Consider the following 13,069-nt stretch of genomic DNA (forward strand, 5'->3'; position numbering starts at 1 on the left):
GTAATTGATAATAGAAATTAGTTCCTAAAAAATTATCGAAATCTGTCTAAAAATTTTAATTGTAATTAAATTGTGATGAATGAAAGAACAGAGTGCACATATACCAGCTTTCAAGAAACTGTTATTATGGCTAGGGAGAGATCTTTCTGTCTGGAAGAATTAAAGTGAAAACAAACAATCATATGACAGAATTGCCATAGGGTACATTTGTATTAGGTAATTTGTAAAGTATTTTCACAGAGATGGGTTTGTGAGTCATTAACATAACTTCTTTTAAAATCTAATTTGGAATGTACATTAAATGATAAAAAAGTAGTCGAAAAGTAAAATAATTATTCATTATCGGTTATTGTTGAGCTACAAAATACATCTCAACAATCACTGATTTAAATAATTACTTTAATTGTCAAATTAAGTTAATTGGCACAGTCTCATAATCCACCCATTCAATTCTACAAGAAACAAAGGAGAAGTGGAAAGCCTAGTCAATAAACTAATTATTTGATTTCCATGATATTAAACAGATATTTTGACTCAGTTGGTACTGGATTGTGGAAGCAGCCCTAAACATGGGGCTCCATGCAGGCCTGTGCCTTTCAGAGCGAGAAATGTCACAGGGATGATTACTACCAAGAGTGATCAATGTGGGACTGGGCAACATGCGTTCATTCTTTTAGTCATTAATGTTTATTGACTATTTTCTGGTTGTTTACAAGAACAAAATGCTTTTGAATGTTAAAATCTTATACCTGACCTTGGAAGAATATTCACTATGTAGGCCAAACCTCTACTTTCATGATTTGAGGTCTTGACAATTTTGCCTGCTCAAAATTCTATTGGCTATTGAACTGAAAAGATGTCTGAAATTTCTTCTTTACATTATAATGGGCAGAATTGCAAGTTAAGATGCAAATGTATTACTTTAAAATATTTTTATATATCTACCTAGTTTATTCAATATGAACACATATATGGTAAAAGAATTTCAAGAAGTACGAATGAGTGTTAAATTGCTCTCTCTTTCCCCAGCTTCTGAAAAGTAATCACTGTTAAATATTTTGTTTCGAATCTTTTGAAAAAGTTTTCTATGCATATATAGTATATCCCTTTTGAAATACAAAAGGAATCACACTATATATACTGTGGAATGTATTTTAAGAAATTTTTGGGAAATTGGGGAAACCAGAGAAGTGAAACATCAGTCTCTGAAATTCCTACAAAGCATGATGTGAAACACTGCGTGCTTGAATGGGCTTCCAAATCAGAGTGGACCCATGGTAAAGGCATAAACAAATTTTAAATGTAAAGTCTACAGAGGAAAGATTAAAGCCCAACCAAACTGTATTCCAAGTAGCTATGCAGAAATAGACATAGAGGCTTAAGTGAAAGATTGCCCATAATGCAGCTGTAAACTTTGAAAGACAGGAACACCAATTATCAAGAAAGACAGAAATAAAGTTACACCATATCTTCCTACAAGGCCTGCAGACATTTCTCCTTCTCCAGATCAAAGAACCGTTGTTTCACTTGGATGGATGGTTCACACACTTCAGGAACCTCTTTGTGGATGTGCTGTGCTTACCTGATACTTGGTTTGTTAATATTTTTTTCCTAGGGTAATTGGTCTGTTTAATTAAAAAAAATAATTTCTAAAGTTAGCTTTGGAAATAAATATTTTCCTTGAAATGAATCGATTTTATTTTGTACTTCAAGTTCATTTTTGAAAAAATACATATAAAATTCTTTTAAATTTCTTGTGTGCCTGTGGTGATTTTTTCATCCCCAATTGCCATACTGTGAAATTTGTTTTCTTTATTTAAAAATATGAGCAACATTTTAAAAAATATTGGCTAAATATTTCAATTGCCATATTTGCTTCAAAGAAATTATCTTAGAGTTATTCGATTCTACTATAAATTTGGTTTTTAATTCATGAATATTTACTTTTCTATATATTATTTTCTGCCACTTTGATTAGGTTTTATGTATTATTCATCACATAAATTCTAAAGTTGAAAAAATAATTATAATATTAGGTTGATTCTTATTTGGTTATGTTAAAAGTATAAGAGTTACAAAATTTTCTCTGAGCAATATTTTAGCTATAATCTAAACCTTCTAATGACTACTATTATCATTATTATTATAATCTAGATTACTTAAAACTTTAAATTACATTTCACTTGACTTAAATTTGTAACAGAATATTTTCTTATTATTGATTCCATTTTATCTCCTCTCTTACCACATCAATCATACTTTTTAAAAGATTTTTAGTAGTTGCCCTAGAGTTAGCAATATACATTTTAACTAATCTATTTCTTTAATATAAGCTAAAATTACAATCATAAAAACCATTTATTAACATGAGAAAAGAAATAATGTTTCAAGGGGTTGCAAATTCCTCGATTATTTGCCTCTGAAACTTTTATTTCTCTTTCACTTTTGAAGGATAATTTCACTGGATATAGAATTCTAGGTCAATGGGGTTTCTTCTTTCAATCAATTGAATATTTCACTCCACTCTTCTTACTTTCAGGGTCTCTAACAAGAGGCCTGCTAAAATTTTTATCCTGTTCCTCTATAGGTAAGATATCCCCCACAACTTTGGTTTCTTTTAAGATTTTTTCTTTGTTTTTTGATCTGCAGTTTGTATTTGATATGCCTATATGTTGGGGGTTTGTTATGTATTTATCATTCTGGGTCTTCTCTGGGCTCCCTGGATCTAGGTTCTTTTATTATTCTTTGACAATTCTCAGCCATTATTACTTCAAATATTTCTTCCTCTCTGTTCTCTTTTTCTCCTCCTTCTGTTATCACACATACACATATACAATATACAATGGGAAAAAGACAATCTCTTCAATAAATGCTGTTGTAAAAACTGTACAGACACCTGGAAAAGAATAAAAGTGGACCATTATCTTACATCATACAAGAAAATTAACTAAAATAAATTAAAGACTTGAATGTAATATCTGAAACCATAAAACTCCTAGAAGAAAACGTAGGTGGTTAAGCTTCTAGATATTGGTCTTGGTGATGACTTTTTGGATCTGACTCTAAAGGCTGGACAACAAAAGGAAAAATAAGCAAATGGGACTACATCAAACTAAAAGGCTTCTGCACAATGAAGGAAACCAGCAACAAAATTAAAAGGCAGTCTATTGAATGGGCAAGATATTTTCAAATCATATATCTGATAAAGGGTTAATATCCAAAATATATAAAGAACTTATACAACTCAATACAAAAAATAACAAACAATCTGATTAAAAAATGAGAAGAGAGGGGCTGGCCCCATGGCCGAGTGGTTAGGTTCATGTGCTTCACTTTGGTGGCCCAGGGTTTCACCAGTTCGGATCCTGGGCGCAGATATGGCACCACTCGTAGAGCCATGCTGAGGTGGCATCCCACATGCCAAAACTAGAAGGACCCACAACTAAAAATATACAACTGTGTACCAGAGGGCTTTGGGGAGAAAAAGGAAAGATAAAATCTTTAAATAAAAAATGAGAAGAGGATCTGAACAGACATTTTTCCAAAGGAGACATATAGATGGCAAAAGATGCTCAGCATCACTAAGCATAAGGGAAATGTAATAGAAATCACAATGAGATATCACCTCACACCTTCAGAATGGCTATTATCAAAAAGACAAGAAATAACAGTTGTTTACAGGGATGTGGAGAAAAGAGAACCCTTGTGTACTATTGGTGGGAATGGAAATAGGTGCAGACACTATGGAAAACAGTATGAAGTTTCATCAAAAAATTAAAAATAGAACTACCATATGATCTGGCAACTCCACTTCTGGATATTTGTTCAAAGAAAATAAAACACTAATTCAAAAAGATATAGGCACCCCATGTTCACTGCAGCATTATGTACAATAGCCAAGATATGGAAAAAACCTAAGTGTTCATTGAGAGATGAATGGATAAAGAAGATGTGGTATATATACACAATACAACCATAAAAAAATAATGAAGTCTTGCCATTTGCAACAACATGGATAGACCTTTAGGGTATTATGCTAAGTGATAAGTCAGACAGAGAAAGACAAGTACTGCATGATTTTACCTATATGTGGAATCTAAAACACACAAAAAAATGAAGAAACAAAACAAAAACAAAAGAACAAACAAAATAAAACAAAACTCATAGATACGTAGAAAAGATTAGCGGTTTCCACAGGGGAGAGGGGTTGGGTGTTGGATGAAATGGATGAAAGAGATCAAGAGGTACAAACTTCCAGTTACAAAATAAATGTCATGAGGATATAATGTGCAGCATAGCGACTATAATCAATAATATTGTATTGCATATTTGGAAGTTGCCAAGAGAGTAAATCTTAAAAGTTTTCATTACAAGAAAAAAATTTCGGCAACTTTCTATGGCAACTTTCTAGACCTATTGTGATCATTTCGCAGTGTATACAAATATCAACTAATTATCTCATACATATGAAAGTAACATAATATTATATGTCAATTATACTTCAATAAAATAAATAAATACAAAAAATTTTAAAAATAAAGTTAAAGAAAGAAAGAAAATATTCTCCAATGACATATGTTGACACATACACTTGCCACTATCATTAAGAACAGTAAGAGAAGGATGCTCTACAAGATTGATCATTGTTACCTCCAAGAATAGATGAGATTGGGAGAGCACAGATGAAGGGGGCCTTCAATATTTGCTCCAAATACATCTAATGAATTGCTTGAACCTTATTAAATTAGACTGTATCCAAATGGTATTTGTTTAATAAAGCAGGGAATTAAAAAGTATCTTTCCATTCTCTTTTTATCACTTAGAGAAATGCCTGTAATATTGTTTATACTTAAACTATTAATTTTCAGGGTTCTTCTCAAGGAAGCACTGAAAATGTTGAGACCTACTGTTCCTCTGAAATCCCGGGAAGCAGAAGTTGAAGTAGACCTTTAAGTGATGAGCCCAGTTGCAACATGCCAATGATGAGCTGGTTGTCACCTGCCCATCTACATAACTCATCCAACTTCTGCTGGGACTAGAACTGACTTCTTAGCTCACTTTATGACATGATAGATAAGACAAAAAGGAAGAAATTTATATCCTCCTAACAAACAGAATATACACGTTTTACACCTCCTTTTCTTACATTTAATAATCTTTTCAGTTGTACTTAACTCATGTAAGCAAGAAAAGTGCGCACTATTACACGATGCATTCAATTCAGGGAAAGTAGGAAGCTAAGGATCCCTGAGGAGCATGACAGGGAAAGTCATTCCAAACACAGAAAGTTTCCAAGCCCAGAGATGACTCTTCTCAGCGTATATTTACCACACTGAGGAGAATGTCCTCCCTCCAACACTGGTCATGGCAGGAAATTAATTGGACATCCTTTCAGACTTTGAGTAGAATCTAGAGTAAGCTCTCTCAGTCAGTGAAGAAGGACATGGTTTCAGAGATTATCTCTATAGAATAGGTATATCCCAAATGGTGTGCTTTTGAACTTTCACTTTTAATGCCTCCCTTCTACTTTAAGACTAAATTGTTTGTTTTTTCCGTAGCATTCTTTTATACCACATTTGGAGCTTACAGTTCTGAATAGCTTATTTATTTAGTGTGCTTATAGGAAGTTTATGGGTTTTCTCACCCAACTAATGCTTGGGACTTCTGGGCTCCAAACAGCAGTTTCACACTCTCACAAAAAACACTGCCTTTCTACAATCTTAGAAGTTCCTTCTGATGCCCAATTTGGGGAAGATTGGTTTTCATAGGCTGTCCAACTTATCCTGATGTTTTCTAATTATTTGTGGATTTTATGTGTTCTACCATTTGATCAAAGTAGTAAATGCATAAAACCTCAGTCATTAACCTTAATAGGCCTAAGTGCAGTCCAATAAAGACAAGCAATGAAGTTAAAATGATTTTAATATAAACAGGAACAGCTTTTCCTATTGTTATTAGCCTTCTACATTTGTTTGTGTATGGGATACCTCTTCATAGGATAAAATGTCTTATTTTAGAAATCTTTTTTATTTTCTTAGTCATATGAAAACCAGAAGCCATCTCTAGTAGGGAACTATACTGGAGGCGTGGGAGTCAGACAGACCTTAGTTTATATGGTAGTTCTTTTACTATCTAGCTTATGACTTGGAAAAATCGAGCTTTCTCACTCACAAAATGGCAATACTCATTGTGATTATTGAAATAATGTTTGTAAAGTGTTTAGCACAGCAACTGTCATATAATAAGTACTAGTCAACTTTTTAATCATCCAGTTTCTAGCCTGAAAAAGGTAAAGGAGAAATAGATGGAGAGATTAAGAGAGAGAAAGAAAGAAAGGAGGAAGGAAGGATTTAACTTTCCAGCTTAGTGAAAAAAAATGTTTTTCCACAGAAATAAATATAAATAATGTAGATGAATAGTTTGAGAACAAGTAAACTTAGAGTTTACATTTTCTCTCATGAAGGACACTCGGGAGTAAAAGGAGTTTCATATGTCTGTCATATAAGATAGTCTCAAAAAGGAAATCCCTTTTGCCTACAAGGGGCAATGGCCAGTGAATGTATGGAGCACATATTGGTCGTTAATTACCAGCCCTAATAATAGGCTTCATTCCTAAAGGTAAGAGCTATTTATAACTATTTGTCTTGAGCAACAATGATGAATCTAAAAATGAGTTAATCTCTCTGTGTTTCTCAATCGCTTGAAGCTGCTAAGGGTGAAACCTGAGCCTGTGCAGGTACATGGACCCACTCCTCAAACCTCCAGCATCTAGTTCAATAATTATCTCCCTTATTGTTGCTCCCCATAATCTATTTCTTTTTCTGTGTCTCTTTTTCCTTTGTTGTCATTTTATCCAAGTGCTTTTCATTCATGTTGTTTATATCCTTCCAGTCTTATTCTCATAGTTAAAAGTGTATTACAAGATACATAAAATATTCTTCAAAATGTTAGTGTCTTTGTTAAAATGTTATGTGAAATGTCTTGAATTTTTCACCCCCTTTCTCTCTGAAAATTAGGATGACACAAATAAAAAGTAATGTCTATGTCTTGGTTATTCTATTCCTACTGGCACAATATGAAAAAGCATGCTAGCTTTATTTTTGTCAGAAGAATTCACTGTTCCCACGGTTTCCTGAAAACCATCAAAATTATTTAGCACTTTCTATATACATAATGGATAACATTTATTTAGCACTTACTATATGTCCCAGAATTTTCTGATGTTTTCTTGTTTCAACTCATTTAGTCCTCAAAACAATCATGATTCTTAATATCTGTCTTTAAAAGCTGAAGAAACTGATGCAGTGGACATTTCAGTAACTCACCTGGAACACACCGCTGGTAAGTGGAAGGTCTGGGGATGCAAAGAGTTTGGCTACTGTGTCTGTGCTCTTAAACACAGGATTACCCTGTGTGTTGGAAATGGCTCTTATATAATGTTCTTATTCCCTCAATTAATTTTGATATATTTGTTTTTAAATTAGATAAACAAGGAATATTACCTCTACAAATACAGTAAATCAAGTTGAAGATAAAGAAACAAGCATAGAATTATTTAAAATCTCACTTCCTATAGAAATTTGGGGCAAAATCCAAACATTACTCATGCCAAATGTCATTTGAAAATGCCCAAATAAAAAAATTTTTCTCTATAAATGTTTCCTTGACTTATTGATATCTTTACATACCAGTTAATGTAGACTTAATAATCTTTTTAAAATTCGTCTTATGAATGTTATGAATGCTTCTACTTACTTAATCAGTCCCTTATTCTTAAACAGTTTGTATTACAAGAAATGTTGATAAGTGAAGTAAACGAACATTACGTATTTCGTCTATTTGTCTGTTTGTTCCTTTCAATTAATTCCAAGACATAGGATTACTGAGTCATGTTTAAAATATTTTTTGCTTCTGTTACTCAACTGCCCTCTGGAATGACTGTGCCACTCACATTCCCATCAGCTGAGAGTGAGAAGTCCTGCTTCCCGAATCCCACAGCAACAACAGGTTTGTTCACTCTATTGAGGAAAAAAAATACAAAAGTGGAATCTGTGCTTTCTGAATTTGGAGTAACTGTAGAAAGTTCTCTTCAACATCAAGTTTTAAAAATTAATTCATACATATTTTATCACAATGTTATAATTTCACTTTTACATTTAAGCCTTCTAATCATCCAGAACTTACTCTGCTGTAAGATGTATGGTAAGATACAATTTTCTGTTTCCAGTGTTGAGCTGCATGTTTAACAGCTGTTGAACTCTTTGAATTTACTAAATAACTCTCACTATTGTACATAATTGTAATGCCTTCTTTATCATTACTAAAATCCCTAGTTTTTATCTCATTCTCAATTGGGTTTTTGTTACATTTATCTGTTCAACTTTACTCAGATTAATTATTGTTTAATTAGTATACATTTACTATATATTCCTTTTAGAAAGAAATATTTTTTATAGAAAGCATTCTCTTCTCTCCCCCAGTTCCCATTTTGTTTCCTTTTCAAAATTTCCCTGGTCTTTGAAATGGACTTCTGGATCACTTTGTAATGTTCCAAAAGATTTCCACTGGACTTTTAATGAGCACTGCAGTTATTGCTCAAATTAGTTCAGTGAGAATTGATATCTTTATAACCTTAGTCTTCTTTTTTTCAGTCGTCATGCTTTCATCTCCCACTTCAATCAGGGTTTCAAGTATTTCAGAAAAGTTTGTTTTCAATAGAATGCATACATTGCAGATTTGTTTCATTCATAAATGAGGACTCTTTTTATCATTTTAACAGGGTATTACTAATTTTACTATATTTATTTAAATAATATTACTAGGTTAAATATTTTCCATTTAATTGTTTTAAGTTTTTAAGATGGAAACTTTATGATTTATGAATGATTGTAGTCTTGACACCTTCCTTTCAATAGAATTACTTAATTTAATCCTCTTGCCTATAGTACATGATTGAAACATAGTCCTGCAGGCTTCCTTCTTTATGTTCTTGATGTTGATGTTTCATCTATAATCAGATGTTGACTTTTGGCTTAAAAATTCTATTTAATTATAATATTAAAATATTTCTTATTCCTTGCTATTTTACTAAGAGTTTTTATCAGGAATCAATTTTGAAATGTATTCAGTGACTGTTTACTATATGTATTCCCTAAAATTTTTGTGGAAATGCTCTCTAAAATCAAATGTTGCTCTTCTTTTCTCAGGTTTTTATGTAATATGCTATGGGATCAAGAATTTTCTCTTGATAGACCCATTCAAAGGCTTTAAGTAAGAAAGCCATGTCATCATGTTTGATCTCTAGATAGACAGATCTGAAAACAGATTATAGAACAGACTAGACTTGGAGAAGAATGGTGCAGAGAGCTCATTAAGTTTCTTCTTCTATTTTCAAGATGGGAAAATATGTAGACTAAGAGTAAAAGACAAAATGATAAGGGAAATTAGGAAGGAACTGAATTGAGAAATATTTGAGTAAAAATTGTGAAACTGGAGATAGAAACTAAAGGATAGAGAAGAAAGTCACACAGGTGTCTGTATTGGGCACTTGGGAGAATGGTAATGATATTTATTAGGGCATTGGAGTAGATTAAAATATTATGAATCCTGTTTTGACTTGAAGGTGGAAGTGGGGTTTACATTTGTGTGTATCTTATACAGCTTTGGCTATATTACTCTGGAATCCAGGGATAAAGCTACCTATTCAGAATTCAATATGTAGGTACTAGTTAAAATGAGTAAACTGATACTGAGTAAAAAGATAAATACCTAGCACAGAACTCTGAGTCACACCCAAAATTGAGGATGAGCAGAGGAAGAATGATCACTGTGTTAGTGAAAGGTGTAGAGAAATCAGAAAAGTAGAATAATAAGGGGAGGGCTGTCATAGAAATGGTCTGAATGTATTCAACCAATTAACAATTGAGTTATAGTGGATCAAACAAGTTAGAGTTTATTTTTCTCACATTACAACAATAAATCTAAAGGAAGATTGTTATTGGCTTTGCTTAAGTAACTCAACTGCATTGTTTTATTATATGGGCTTTAGAACTTCATGGTTGCTGCACTTTTAGTCATATATTCAGCATGAAATGCGGGAAAAAATGGATCATGAAAAGAACCTTCCCTACATGAAGCTTTGTCTTTTCATTTTGGAAAGTCCTCCAGACATGACATGAGTTTATATCTCATTGAACATTTCTCGGTCACATGCCCCATCTTAGACTAATTCACGGCCAAAGAAAATGGGATTATGGTAACTGGTTTAGAAATATCATATACCATGCTCTAGACTTGGGATAGAGCTATTCTCTTCTAAAATTTAGAGCTTTCATCCTACTACCTGAACAAATGAAATTTCTGTTGTCAAGAAGAAGGGAGATTAGCTTTCTAAAAGCCAAGAAGCCAAGGGCAAAGGGAGTTACAGAAATAAGGACATGACAAAGAATATCATATGCTGCAGAGAGACCAAGGAAAATGGTGATTGAAAGTGAATTATTGCATGATGTATTCAGAATCCAGGGTTTCTTTCTATGAATAAAGTATCTTGGAAACTGAATTGTTGGGCTTATTGAGGAACAAAAAGTGAGGATTGCCAATGAAGAGTTAGAGAGAGAAAGGAAAATTAGAATGTGACCCAAGCCTCTGAGATTTGATTTTTTTAAAAAGAAGTCAACTATGTTAATAAGTAAAGGGAATCAAAAAAATTGAAGAAAGTTTAATTGATGGATCCTTGGGGGAAGATCCAGTGTATACTTGAAGGTGCTGGCCTTGAAGAGCATAGTGCCATGGTTAGGAGCATGGATTACGGTCGCCTACAGCTCTGGATAAAAGTCCTGGCTCCGACGCTTGATCCCCCTAGGACTCAGTTTCTTCATTAGTAAAATGAGTCTAATAAAACAGTATTTCTATATGGAATTCTGTGTGGCTTAAATGAGATAATACAAAGTTTTGCATGGAGGATGCATCAATAAATATCATCTATTAATATTATGCATTTGTTAGATTAGATTAATATAAAAATTGTTTAATATTTTTTACTTATTAACAGTCTTTGTATCCAAAATTTTTATTGAATACAGAGGTCTATGTATCCATAATGATAATGTGTCATGAGTCAAACATAAAAAATCACAATCTGCGCAGTTGACTTCCATGGTAAATTGTACAAACAAAAACAAAAACAAAACACACATACGGGTGATGCACAGTGAAACGCGTTAAACAATTTTGGCCTGGAGATCTCTGTTTGATCAGTGAAATAAGAAATTCAGCTAAGGAGAATTTGCAAATTAGTGTCAGAATATTAATATGAAAGTGACAGAAATGGTTGAGACTATTCAGATGGGAGACCACCTAGGTAAGTGGTCAGGAAAAACATCTAAAATCCTTTACAGGCAAGGCAAAACAAAACAAAACAAAACAAAACAGGAAGTTCTAAAAGTGGAATAAGAAGAAAAGTAATCCCCTTTCCCTCCATCTAAAATATTCATAATTGCTTTTTCTTTTTAGGTAATCATTCCCCTGATGACCATAATGTTTCCATATTATTTATTTTTTTGCTTATCCAATTAAATGATTTCCAACTCTGAGATATGTAACCCAAAGAGCAAACTAGCAGGATAAATAGGAAATCTATTTTCATACCACTGATCTGACTTTTCATTATTTTCTATCCTCAGGTGACTTGAAAATCAGCTCTCCTGCCTAAGTCAATGGATGGACTAAATGATTCTGTGATTTCTGAGTTTGTGTTGCTGGGACTCTCTAGTTCTTGGGAAACTAAAGTTTTTCTTATGTTGATATTCTCCTTGATCTATTTAAGGATCATCCTGGGGAATATCTTCATTTTGTTTTTGGTAATTTTTTATTCTCACTTACAATCTCCTATGTACTTCCTGCTTGCCAACCTGTCCTTCATTGATGTGGAGAGTTGCTTCCTGCACAACCCTCAAGATTATCACAGACCACTTAAATGAATACAAGACCATTTATTTCCAAGGTTGTTATGACACAGCTATGCTTCATCCACATCATGGGAGAAGTGGAGATGGTGTTACTCAGAGGCATAGCATTTGACAGGTACACGGCAGTCTGTAAGCCTCTTCACTACTTGAACATCATGAATCCTAAAATATGTGCTTCATTTGTAATCACTAGCTGCGTAACTGGAGTGATCCATGCTATGTCTCAGTTTGCTTTTGTTGTAAACTTGCCTTTTTGTGGTCCTAATAAAGTAGACAGCTTTTATTGTGACTTTTCCAGGATCGCTAAACTTGTGTGCACAGATGGAGCCAAGTTTGAGTTTATTGTTGCTGCTAACAGTGGCTTTATGAGCACAGGCACCTTCTTCATGGTAATCCTTTCCTATATCTTCATTTTTGTCACCGTCTGGAAATGTTCTTCAGGAGACTTATCCAAAGAATTTGTCACTTTGTCAGCTCATATCACTGTTGTGGTTCTTTTTTTCACTCCATGCATGTTTCTCTATATGATGTTTCCCCATATCATCAATTGATCAATACCTGTTCATTGCTGACTTTGCTATCACCCCGTCTCGAATCCTGCTATTTATACATTAAAGAACAAAGACATAAAGATAGTTATAAAAAGATTGAGCAAAGGGGGACATTATGGCAGATTCTGCTGACTTGATCTGACTTTGGAGCTCTAAAACTATACATCTATCTGCCTTTTGCACATCTGCACTTAGGCATCTGATATTTAAAATAGACAGAACTGGATGCATCATCTACCTCACTGAAAAAAATTCTACCACTTCTTTAGAACATTTACTCATTACCTTCGCTACCATTGGAAATGTGACTATACTATGTAAGGATATTATTTTATTTATGATTTTAGCAGACAGAAGCAATATATACTAAATACTATTATTTTATGATAGAAATTGTGATCATTTTCACAATCAGAAAGGATATAACAAATCCTTTTGCTTCTCATAAAGCTTGCAAATAAACTGCAAACTTGCTTTAGTTCATGTGAGGAATCATCGCATCAAATGGCATATATGTAGGACTAACATCTTTACTTAGTTACTCAAGTGGGT

General features: G+C 33.2%; 1 pseudogene; it reads left to right on the forward strand.

Moving 5' to 3' along the window:
• The first annotated feature begins 11,714 nt into the window (after positions 1-11,714).
• On the forward strand, positions 11,715-12,649 carry OR4G28P (olfactory receptor family 4 subfamily G member 28, pseudogene; annotated as a pseudogene).
• The last annotated feature ends 420 nt before the right edge of the window (positions 12,650-13,069 follow it).

Source organism: Equus caballus, chromosome 1 (genome assembly GCF_041296265.1).
Source record: "Equus caballus isolate H_3958 breed thoroughbred chromosome 1, TB-T2T, whole genome shotgun sequence".
In the NCBI taxonomy this organism is placed as follows: domain Eukaryota; kingdom Metazoa; phylum Chordata; class Mammalia; order Perissodactyla; family Equidae; genus Equus; species Equus caballus.